Source organism: Sturnira hondurensis, unplaced genomic scaffold (genome assembly GCF_014824575.4).
Source record: "Sturnira hondurensis isolate 20B ecotype Veracruz unplaced genomic scaffold, ASM1482457v3 Scaffold0006413, whole genome shotgun sequence".
Classification (NCBI taxonomy): domain Eukaryota; kingdom Metazoa; phylum Chordata; class Mammalia; order Chiroptera; family Phyllostomidae; genus Sturnira; species Sturnira hondurensis.
The window spans coordinates 49,540,385-49,552,006 of NW_028079044.1; positions in this window are offsets into that span (position 1 = coordinate 49,540,385).

Here is an 11,622-nt window from a genome sequence, read left to right on the forward strand (position 1 = left end):
CCACCAGGGACCACGCTTGGTATCCCGCTCCGAGAATTCCGGCGTTCCGCGGTTTGAGCCATGCCTTGGAAGGAGCTGTCGGACGTCCTGGAATGCGGATCACAGGATCGGGAGTCGCCCCAGTTCTGCTCCTTGGCAGCCAGTACTTGGACCTGCCTCGTGGATAGCGACGGGGCTGGACTTGGAGAGTTCAGAGTTGGTGACCCAGTCTTGCCCGTTACTAACCTGGGGCAGCGATTTCACTGTGCTTTGTCTCGGTTCGCTAATGTGTCACACTGTGGTCTCCACCTGCCTTCCTCTCAGGTTTCAGCGCTTTCCTAAGTGGGATGCTTTCTCCTTGAAGGAATCCGTCCAGACAGAACAAACCTGGAATCACCTTGAGAACGTGCCTTTCTCCTGCCCTCTGGATTGCCTTTGGGCAAGTCTCGTGGGGTGTGAGGTCACGCAGCCTCCTGCCCTTAGCAGCAGTGCCTGGTCGAGAAGTCATACCCTTGTTTTCAGTTTTCGATATTAAGGAGGTTGGCTCTGCCACTTTTCAGGTGTCTGCTCAGGTGACATCTCCAGGGGGCCCTCCCAGACCACCCCCTCTAAAGTAACCCTTCTAGGTCACTGTCTGTTTTCTCCACAGTATCTACTGCGATCCGACATCAATTTTTCTCAGTTGCTTGCCTTTGTCCCTCTCTGTTACCCCTGTAATCCCAGAAACTAGAATGGAGCCTGACAGCTATTTATTCAAGAAATTAGCTTAGCCCTGGCTGGTGTAGCTCAGTGGATTGAGCGCGAATCTGCGAACCACACGATCACGGTTCAATTCCCAGTCAGGACACATGCCTGAGTTGCAGGCCAGTTCCCAGCAGCAGACTCATGAGAGCCAGCCACACATTGATATTTCTCTCCTTCTCTCCTTCCCTTCCCCTCTAAAAATAAATAAATAAAATTTAAAAAAAAAATCCACCGAGCTACTGGCGTAGCTCGGTGGATTGAGCGCGGGCCTGCGAACCAGACGATCGCGGTTCGATTCCCAGTCAGGGTACATACCTGGGTTGCAGGCCGGTTCCTTGCAGGCTAACTACCAGCAGGGGACACACAAAAGGCAACCATACATTGATGTTTCTCTCCCTCTCTCCTTCCCCTCTAAAAATAAATAAATAAATAAAATCTTAAAAAAAAAGAAATTAATGAGCTCATGTTGCTTGTATTGTTAAAGTTATTTTCTGTCCATAACAAATAATAGGGTTTTTTCATTTATGGTAATAATATGAAGGTATTTTTCCAAATACAACTATGCACATCTCTTTTGAATTAGTCAACTTAAAACAGTACACATGGAGCAAGGACAATGCAAAAAAAATGTAAAGGGAACCTCAAGTGATGAGAAGGTTGGGAGACCGGTTTATTTTTATGGTTCTCCTGCAGTGCTCGTCTCTGCCTGTCGTGTCTGTTCCTGGAATAACCTGCCCTCTGTTGCCGCTCAGTTTAGAGAAATTCTCCATCGCACAACTCCGCAGCTCGTGCCCGAGTTCCAAAGCCCTGCTCACTCGAGTTCCCCACCCGCTCACACTTACCTGTCTGCACAGCCCTCTCCCTGTGAGCTCAGTGAGCACAGGACAAACCTCGCACGGGTCTCTGCTCTCCTTGTGTACCAATGCCCAGTGCCCGGTAGGATTGCTGAGGGCACATGCTCACACCCACTGCCACCTGTTTGTCAGAATAGAACTCCAAGGACAGTGGGCACAGCTCGATGGTATCCGATTTCTCAGGAGCCTTTCCACTTTGTTCCTTAATCCTGTTCTTGGGATGTAAGCAGTCAGGACCAGACCCCCAGTTTGTCTGTTAAATACACATTCAGAGGTACCTCCGCTGCCGCCCCTCATTTATTCCTCCCATGATGGGCGAGGCTGGCACAGAGGATGCTCGTTCTTCGGTGCGTGAGGAAAGGCACGTTCAGAGCAGTCGTGTGTTCTCTGAGATCATTCGGGAAGTTGGGAAGGCCCAGGTGGGGAACTGCCTCTCCATGCCCAGTGTCCTTCCCACATCATCGCCTTGCCATCTGGGAGGTACCCAGGTGAGCCACCCCCCCCCCCCCAAAGAGCCAGGTCCAGGGCAAAGTCGGGTCATTGCCCGGGAGACGCCCACTGCACTCTCATCAGGAGACGGCGCTCAGTGGAGCCCAGCACTGTCTTTCATTTGGGAATGGGCTGCACCGACAAGCTCTTCCTTCTATAACTATAAATATGGACAATAATCACTGTTTTGCTGTGGGTCGATTTCTGTCAGGAAACCGGAGTCGTTCTGGGTTGCCGACAATATTGGTTTTGTGCTGAACGCCTTTCCTGTGGTGGCGTTTAATGTTATTTATTGATTAGCAGATGGATTGCTCCTGGATGGAACTACAATGAATTTTGGAAATGAAGCAATTTAAAAAGTGTTTCAAAACCCCATTACCTCAGAATAGATCAGAGTCAAATCTTAAAAAAAAAAAAAAAGCAACCGTGGACTTGGACTTGGGTGGTGGTCCCGGGTTATTGGGACAGCTGGGATTTTCTCCACCACTTTCTTCCTCCTCCATCCAAAGAGGAGTCACTTAGCAGCTGCCGTGCTGAAAAGTGTCCTGGCCGCAGGCCTGCAGAAGTGGCCGAGCCCCTTTCTAAGGGACCAGGTTTGCAGAGGGAGAGGTAAGTCCACCCTTGGCTCATCCATCCCTTTGCTGGGCGATTTACACATTTCGGTCAGTGAACATCTTTATTCTTTTCATTTGCCAGGAGTATTTCAAAATGCCCTCAATTAATGAGGAGGTGTTAGTGGAATTAAATGTAAATTGCTCAAAATTATATCATTAATGGCATCCTGCTTCCTTGACAGTCCCTGGAGGAGCTCGGTCTCGCAGAGGGCCCACCGGCAGCAGCCAGCCTCCCACGGCCCGCACATAAATGCAGTTGTGTCAACGAGTGTATCAGCATGAAGTGGTGTTTCATGACAAGTCAGCAGTTACTTTACATCATTGTATTTGTGTCAGCAATTTTATGGTTACGTCTAAAAGCTATGTGACAAATATGCACTTACATGAAAACAGAATAATTGTACACATATTTTTATTTATAAGGTACTTTCTTGTTAAAGGATACATACAGGTGACTTCAAAATAACGATCCTTGAGATACACAGAATGATAAAGCCAGAGGAGGGAATAATCAGTCTGAGTGAAGTGTTAAAAAATCTGAGTAGGCACCTTGTAGAGTCCATTTAAAACTGTATGAAAGAGCCCTGGCTGGTATAGCTCAGTGGATTGAGCACCAGCCTGCAAACCAAAGGGCCACTGGTTCGATTCCCAGTCAGGGCACGTGCCTGCGTTGCAGGCCAGGTCCCCAGTAGGGAGTGAGAGAGAGGCAGCCACACATTGGTGTCCCTTTCCCTCCCTTCCCCTCTGTCTAAAAATAAATCAATAAAATCTTCAAAAAATAAAATTGCATGAAAAAAAGAGGAGAGTGAGAGTGGGCAGTCTCACAGTGAACATCACTACGGCCTGAGCGGGAGCACCTTTCCCAGTTCTGTCTTTCCGGCCCGCCTCCCCTCAGCACCCAAATGTCGATCCAGGCAGTGTCTTTCATTAGCAGGAGTCAGGGCCCCTGCAAAGGAGCTGAGGCCCTGCCCAGGAGCCGGGAGAGTCAGGGCGGCCCGACACGTGTCACTGTTGCCGGCAAACCAAGTGCTGCGAAGGACGCCGGGCCAGTGCAGAAAAGACAGAGGAGTCGGCGGAAAGGGAAGGGGCGCCCCTCTGGCCAGGTCATGGCAACGGGCCTGTCGCAAAGAATAACAAGACCTACCCTTGTCGATCATGGTCAGCCTGAGTCTATGAAAACCATGATAAAGAGGAAAGGTTAATGTTATATGTATTAAAGCACACATATAAATGTGCAATCACAACGCTAGCTACAATTCAAAGGGTAAAAATAGGATATTTTAGTGAGTAGGTAAGTTTGGCCTACAGGGGGTTCGGTTTTTCATTTCAAGTTCTGTGTATCTGTGTATAAAATGCTACAGCGGTGTAGGTGGGAAGAGCAGGTAGACTTACTGCAAGCAAGTCAGAGATTTCCAGAAAGCGTAGGAACTGCATGAAAACCAGGAGGAGCGGGTCCGGACCAGTGAGCTCACAAATCACCAGGTAGACAGAGTTTAGTCTTTGGCTGTGTGAGTTCACGGATTAGCCAAACGTGCTGGGAGAAGGGCTGGCAGACGCACAGTCATGTGGCCCTGCTAATTACCATGAAAGGCTAGTGATGCATAGAGAAGTGAAGGGTAAACTGAGGCAGAGCACCATGTGCCCAGGATTTAAGGTGCGCAGAGGTAAAGACTGCCAGGACTGGCCTGTAAGTCCTGTTGACAAAGCAGGGGAGCCCGGCCTGAGACAGGGAGGCCCCACCAGCAGACACCTACTGCCCTTTGAGTAGCCTTGAAGGGTTCTGGGTTCCAACCGAGAACCCATCAGTCGCCGGCCCAGCGGCTGAGATTTCATTCATGCCCCCCGGAGGAGTCCATTTTTCTCCTTTGCTCTTACAATCCTGGGAAAGTACAAAAATCAGTTTTGTAGGGGTACCCTACTGACCAGTACGGGAGTTACGATTTTCACAAATGGGCTCAGGTCATGGGTACAGCAAAAACGTGGTGTCATTAAGGTGTTTGAAGCAGTCGGAAGTGAAATCAGAGACTGCAACAGGGTAATCTGACTAAGTGTGTAAATGTCAAGGCAGTTTATTTCGGGGGGTCTTAGGCTCTGACCAGCTGTCAATGTTTAAAGAGTTTAGAGGAACAGTTAGATTTATAAGGGAAATGGTTAGATTTATAAGTAGTACTGGGGCATGAAAAAAATGGGGACCCCAACAACATGAAGGAAAAAACCAGGAGAGCACCCAGAGCCCAACAGGTGGTGGGCCCATTGCAGGGACCCCCAAAACAGCTGTGGACGGAAGCGTGGAGAGATGGGGGAGGGGGAGCACCAGGGGGAAGCCCGTGGGTGAGGAGAAGGGACGGTGCATAACTGGACACGTATTTCGTGGCTGTGGTGTGAGCAGCATAGTTTTCGGTGTTCGAACAGGGAAAAGCCACATGGGCAGCTGCGTGTCCATGGCCAGGAGGCTGGTGGAATGGACAGTGCGTTTCAACATGAAAACACCGTGCAGCCGCCCGAAGAGGGAGTTGACAGAGACGAGGGCCTGTGCCGAGAGATGTCGTTGGGTGAAAAGGCGGGGTGCAGAGTGTTCGGGGTACGCTGCACGCCTAGAGGTGAGCCGAGCAGGAAGCAAGCAGGGGAGGTGGCAGAAAGCAGGCATCTCCCCGAAGAACCCCAGAGTCGCAGACTCTGCTCGGCTCTCTGCTGTCAGACCGTGAACAGCACTTGGGGCCCAGACGCCCCAGCGGCCAGGTTAGCTGCTGGGGAGGTGAGTCAGGGCGCTGCTGCCGGGGCAGCTGGAGAGGAGACCAGGGAAAACAAACAGTCTCGAGGAGCCTCCTAGTGTTTGCCAGGCCCCTTCCTGCTCACCCTCTGGCACAGCCTTCCCCACCAGCCCTGGGGCAGGGAGGGCGTGGCAAAGAAGCTGCATTCTAGAGACAGAACAGCAAACGAAAGCGGTTAAATGACTTCCCCAGAGTGACAAGGACAACAGTGACCTCGGGACTGGAAACAGGGCCCAGTGACAGTTGGCCCAGGCCTTTCTGCACAACCCCTCCATCACCCACCCAGGTTCTAAAGCCTTGTCCAGGGCACAGGCAACAAGTGGTGCGTGGTGGGAAATGCTGTTTTCCATCTGTAGCTTGAGGAGCGTGCAGACAGGCAGGCGGGCCAGGGTGCAGCAGCCCCGTGGGGCTGAGCCAGAGTGTGGCGTGGGAGCCGCGTGGCAGAGGAAGCCTCATTAGTAAAACGTTACACCCGGCCTGCCTGGCCCAGATCTGTGCTGTGAGATGCCACGTCCCACTCGCCCTGCTGGCCTTTATTTGACCCGAGGGCATTCCACGTGTCCCCACGGTTTCCCCCGAGTGTCTGATGAGTAGGCTGCTGGAGTCACAGCTTCCCTGCAAATGGTCAGCTGCTTTTCTTCCAACAGCAAACTCAAGTTCAGGGGCCAGCTGCTGTGCCTGCCTGCCCCCTGCCGCCTCCATCACTGGTGCAGGAGAGAGAGGAAGGAGTAACATTCTCACTCAGGCCTTTCCAGCCCAAACCGAGGAGCTCCTGGGCTGGTGGAAGAGGAGGACCTGGCGTGGAGGGAACGAATGTTCTGGACCACTCTTGTTTCTGGGGCAAGTAATGGCTTTGCGTCCAAGCAGACAAGCTACACCTCACCTAACCTTTCTCCAAGGCGTCAGGCCTTTTACCACTCTGCGCCTTGTGTCTAGAGAATTTCGCCTGCATTTCTCCGCCTGTTGGACTCCTTCACATCCTTCAAAACCCTAACTGAACACCCCTCGCTCTGGGAAGCCGACTACTTCCCAGGCAGTCAGGGACTCCCAGACGCTTTCTTCGTGATCCTTACACATTGTGCCCTACCCGCTGACGCGCCTTCTCTCCTGCTCCCACAGGCCAGCGGCAGGGTCCAGCTCATCTCTGTACGCCCTCTTCTCCCGGGAGGCGATCTGAAGAAGCTGGTAGGGACCTGACCAGCTAGAGTAAGCAGATGAAAGAACTGCCGGTGTGTAAGCTGAGCAACCCCCTGGGAAGACTTCACTGTGAAAAAGTGAAGGGCCACGCCGTTCACTTACGCCTAAGCGCTTACAGAGCGCCTACCAAGAGCCAAAACTACTCTCCAAGGAGGCACCAACCTGGTCCCAGGCTCTGTCCTCCAGGACATCCTAGCTGGGCACATAAGAGGACGAATGTGGTGAATGCATAGGAGAGGGAAGTGTGGGGGCAATAGCAAGGGGGCGTGGCCCAGCCTGCAGGGTCGGGGTGGATAGCCACGTCTTTCTCACGGTGATGGCCAAGGCCAAAAACAGCAGGTAGTTGTGTCTAACATCTCCTCGAGTCTGTCCTACCACCCACCCAGGTAAGTTACATGGCCAAACTCAGAACCAACAGGCTTTTATGGTGAGAGAAGATACAAGTCGTGTGGGAAAGGGCATGCCATCAGGAGGGTGGGCGTTCGGAACCATGAATGCACCTGACCCCACAGGCCATCATACACCCACAGAAAAACACCTGGGAAGTATGTGCCAAGAATTTACTTTCCACACAGAGGACCGTCCACAGGCTTGGCTGAGTAGGGGTGGGGAGACTGCCCATTAAGGTTTGGTATGAAGAGGTGATGTACTTTCTGCGCCGGCTTCGATGGAAGGGTGCGGATTCCAGTGTGGCTCTGCCCTTCGTGGGCGAGCTACACTCCCTCTGCGGCGAATGTCCCCGCTGCCGGCCTGCCTTCTTCCGGCCACGGCCTCCTGCTTCTTCCCAGGCAACTCCCTGCCCTCGCGGAAAGATGTTTTATGTCCCCAGTACAGACACTGTCGTTGACACTGCTGAGCTCCGGGAGCCTGCAGCACAGGTTCCTGGGCCCCGCAGAGAAGTTAGGGCAGGGTTAGGTCAGGGAGCCCCTCCTGGGGTGTCACCCAGCCCCCCTTTCCAGCACCAGGGTCAGCCAGGCGGCCGGGCCTCTGATTCCAACCTGCCTGGGAAGGTTTCCTTCCGAACAGGAAAATCCCCGCCCTCCCATTTGTCGTAGCCTCAGATTGAGAGCGATGCCTCTGAAGCCAGGCAGCCCCAGTCTGTGATCCCGGCCCCACCCTCCCAAGCCAGTGCCCTGGGCAAACTCTGGAACTCTGTGTCTTGGCATCCCCACCGACAGAACAAGGGTGATGATAGCCAAGGCCTGGGCTTGCTGTGAGATTTAAATTAATTAACACGCGATTAGCTGGGTTTTCTTTTAAAATATTTAGACCAGCGTTCCTATGAGACTGTGGAGTTTGACGTCTCACAAACCTAATTAGTATGTCCATTTTCTGCCCTTGCCTTTGTGTTTTGACAGGGTTTGGTCGGTTCATGTGGGCTGGTATCGGAGGGGACTGCCTGCCAGATTGGCTGACCTGTGCACACTGAGTCAGGAAGAAGGCAGACAGAGAAGCCTGGGCTGGGAATTCATTGCTTTGATCAAAGGAAATCTCAAGAATGTTGAGGGGAAGCCTGCCCCTGGCCCCGTCTCCAGAGGGAGCAATGCCTGGACCCCCCATCCCCAGCCACACTGCCTTGGTGACCGGTGTCTTTCCCAGCCACCCTCCAGCCTCTGCTGATGTTCATCGGGGTCGACATCTCCCACGACTCTTGCCTTTTTACAATGTGCTTGGCACAGTGACAGCGTCCCATGGGAGCCACAGGGGCCCCAAGCACACAGTGCTCGGGAAAGACCCAGACCAGCTCACCCTCCGGAGAACCAGGACTATTTGTCCGGGGGAGGAGACGGGGGAGGAAGAAACGCTTCCACTGTCTGCTGCCAGCAGGTGAACCTTCCCGGACCGCTGGGGGCGGGGCTCAGGTCTAGATGCTTGCAGACAGCTCTGCCAGAGTTCCCCCAGTGACGGTCAGCGGGCTGGTGGAGTGAAAACGACGATCTTTTCATCAAATCCCTTCATTTAACAGGTGGGGAATCTGAGGCCCAGAGAAGCTTAACATGTTCCCCAGGATGAGGAGGGCATGCAAATCCCTGTTTTCCAAGGAGCTTTAGAGAAGCTGGAATTTTGTTTTCTTCTTTTCCTGGAGAAGACAGCATTACGCAGGAACAGGAGCATCGGTATATATAGGTTACATACAGACACAGGTACAGGTACAGATACAGATATAAATACAGATACTGATACAAATACAAATACAGATACAGATATAGACATAGACACAAATACAGGTACAGATACAGATATGGATCTGAAGGTCTAGTGCTTAGAGAAGAGCTTCTTACATCACCTGGAGCACCGAAGATGGAGAGTGGCCCCAGACGTGGTGAGTGCCGCGTGGCTGGAGGTGCCCCAGCACAGGCTGAGCAGTAACCTACAGAGAGAAAAGGACCATCAAGACAGATGCGGGGGAAAAGGGCTGAAACGATACAGACAGACATACCCCGTCTCTTGAGGATGTGGGGCGACTGGGACCCTCAGACACCGCTGTCGCAGTGGGGACGGGGGGTGTGGCCACTTTGGAGCACTGGTGGGCCGTCGGTAATCAGGCCAGGCTGACAGGTACCCTCTGGTCCAACCGAGTCGCTCCCAGGAATAGACTCAACAGGCCTGTTTCACCGAAAGACACATGTGAGATGCTCGGAGCAGACCACTCAGACGAGCCCTAACCTGGGGACCCGGCGCCGGCTCCCTGGCCACAGAGGGAACAGACTGCAGTGTGTTCACACAACGAGCTCCCACTTAGCAGGGTCACCACGCGTGTTCCGTGATGGGCCGGCGGGTGTGTCCAGCTTTGCATACCACACGGTCTCCACGCTAACTCTGTCGCTGTGCCGTAAAAGCAGCCAGAGACACAGGAACAAATGGGCACGGCTGGGTTTTTTTTAAAAAGCAGCCAAAACGTGATGGAAGGCTGGATTGGGCATGTGGGCCCTGCAGCGCCAACCCCTGCACCACAGGGCTGAGAACAGACACCCTGAGGCCATGGTTTCCAACAATACCCCAGGGTGTGGCAGCGAGTTGCACCCCTGAGGGCGGGCCTGGAAGGGGGAGGAGCAGGCTCCCGCGATTCTGCTTCCTGTCTGGGGCCTGCGTACGCAGTGTGTCCAGTATTTGAAAGGTCTTCAGGATACCCAGCTGGGATGTGTGCATTTCTGAGTATGTATGTATAAAAGGATTTTCAGTAAGAAAAGTTTTGGCCTTGGACGGCTAGCTCAGTTGGTAAGACTGTCGTCCCAATAGGCCAAGGTTGCAGGTTTGATCCCTGGTCACATACACGAAGGGCACATGCAAGAAGCAAACAACAAACGCACGAATAAGTAGAACAACAAAGCAGTCTCTCTCTCTAATCAATAAATTAAAAAAAGAAAGTTTTCTAATAGAATGTTTAAAAATAGACACAGGGCAGCTGTTAGCCGGTGAAACTGTCTGTCTCTGGGTCTGTGACCAGTCTGTGGTCAGAAAGTCAGATAATCACCAAACTGGAATGGAAACCCAGGTCCCCATGTGGAAAAGGAACTGATCCCCAGTGGACATTCCCTGTGTGCAAGTCACACCTAACATTCAAGGTTCACAATAACTCTCGGGAATCATCGTGCTTCTGTGTGCCAACGTGGAAACCGGGGCCCAGGGAACGAATGGACCTAGTCTGCGGCAGCAGAAATGCGGTGGGGTCCCAGGCCGGCCGGATTCTGACCCCACGCCCCTGAGCTGCTCGGCAGGCTTTAAATGCTAACTGGGTTCTTACAGGAGCTCTGCACGAGTATAAAAATAAATGGTAAGCTCCACGCTAAGAAATATTATCCAGCTATCACTAGCTTTGGCTGCCAGCAGCCAGGGCTGCTAAACCGTATTAGCAGATGGCTGTGCTGGCTGCTGCTGGGCCAGCACTGACCACGGGCCTAGCTGGGACAGACCCGGCCTCCCAAGGTGTCTTCACGGTGGTTTCTTTCTTTGAAGCAAGCGGTGGGGGTGAGCACGGGAGAAAGGACAGTGGGACCAGGGCGAGAGGCTGGCTGTCGCAGTTTCCCAGCAAGGGCAGTCTGGAAGGCAGGGCAGGCATGCTGCGGGTGAAGGGTCTTCTCACAAGCTGAATGGGCCTGGAGGCCAGAAGCCACACCCAGGTCGGGAGCCACTGACCTCCCATTGGACTCCACTGACATAATTCTCCCCCTTGCTCACTCCCCACCCTGCCCCACCCCAGCCTCCAACGCTGAGTGTAAAAAGCAACAGAAAGTCCCCTCCTCATCCAACACAGAGAATGGTGCAGGGTGAAGGTCTGCCTTTTTGTGCTTTGCAACAAGTTCAATGAGATCTCAATAGTTAAAAATTAGGAGCTACCTGAAGAAACCTTAAATGCTGAGTGAAAGAAGCCCACCTGAAAAGGCTGCATACTGCATGTCTCCGACTCTGGGATGTGCTGGGAAAGACGAGAGACGGCGGAAAGATCAGTGGGGCCAGGAGAGCACAGGAGCATGTGGCCCAACCCACCCCAGGATTAGGTAGGAGCTGAACCCCAAGCCAAGTCCTGCAGAGCAAGTGGGTGCTTGACCAAGGTTGGGCACGCCAGGCCCAGGGCACCGCCCGGGCTCAGGTGTGAAAGCACAGGGTGTGTTCAGGAAAGGCGAGGGGCTCAGGAGGGCTGGCCCACTGCCAGGCCCAGACAGAGAGTCATTTTCCAGCTGAGAAAGAGCGAGCTCCCGCAGCTGCAGAGTCTGCAGGCGTGAGGGAGGGCGAGGGAAGCCGAAACCTAATCCGCTTATCCGCTCTGCGTCCAGGGTCCTGCTTCTACCCTGGGCCCCTCCGTCCTTCTGGAGTTTGTCAGCAGGTCACCGTCCAGGGCGTGTGAACCACACCTGCCGTTTGTTCCATGCTGGGGTGGGCTGGTGGGAGCGAGGTCACGTGGGTGCAGATGTCTGCTGATCGCCTGTTCCTGCTCCATGATTTATTAGGGGAGGCAGTCCAGCCCGTGCTCCT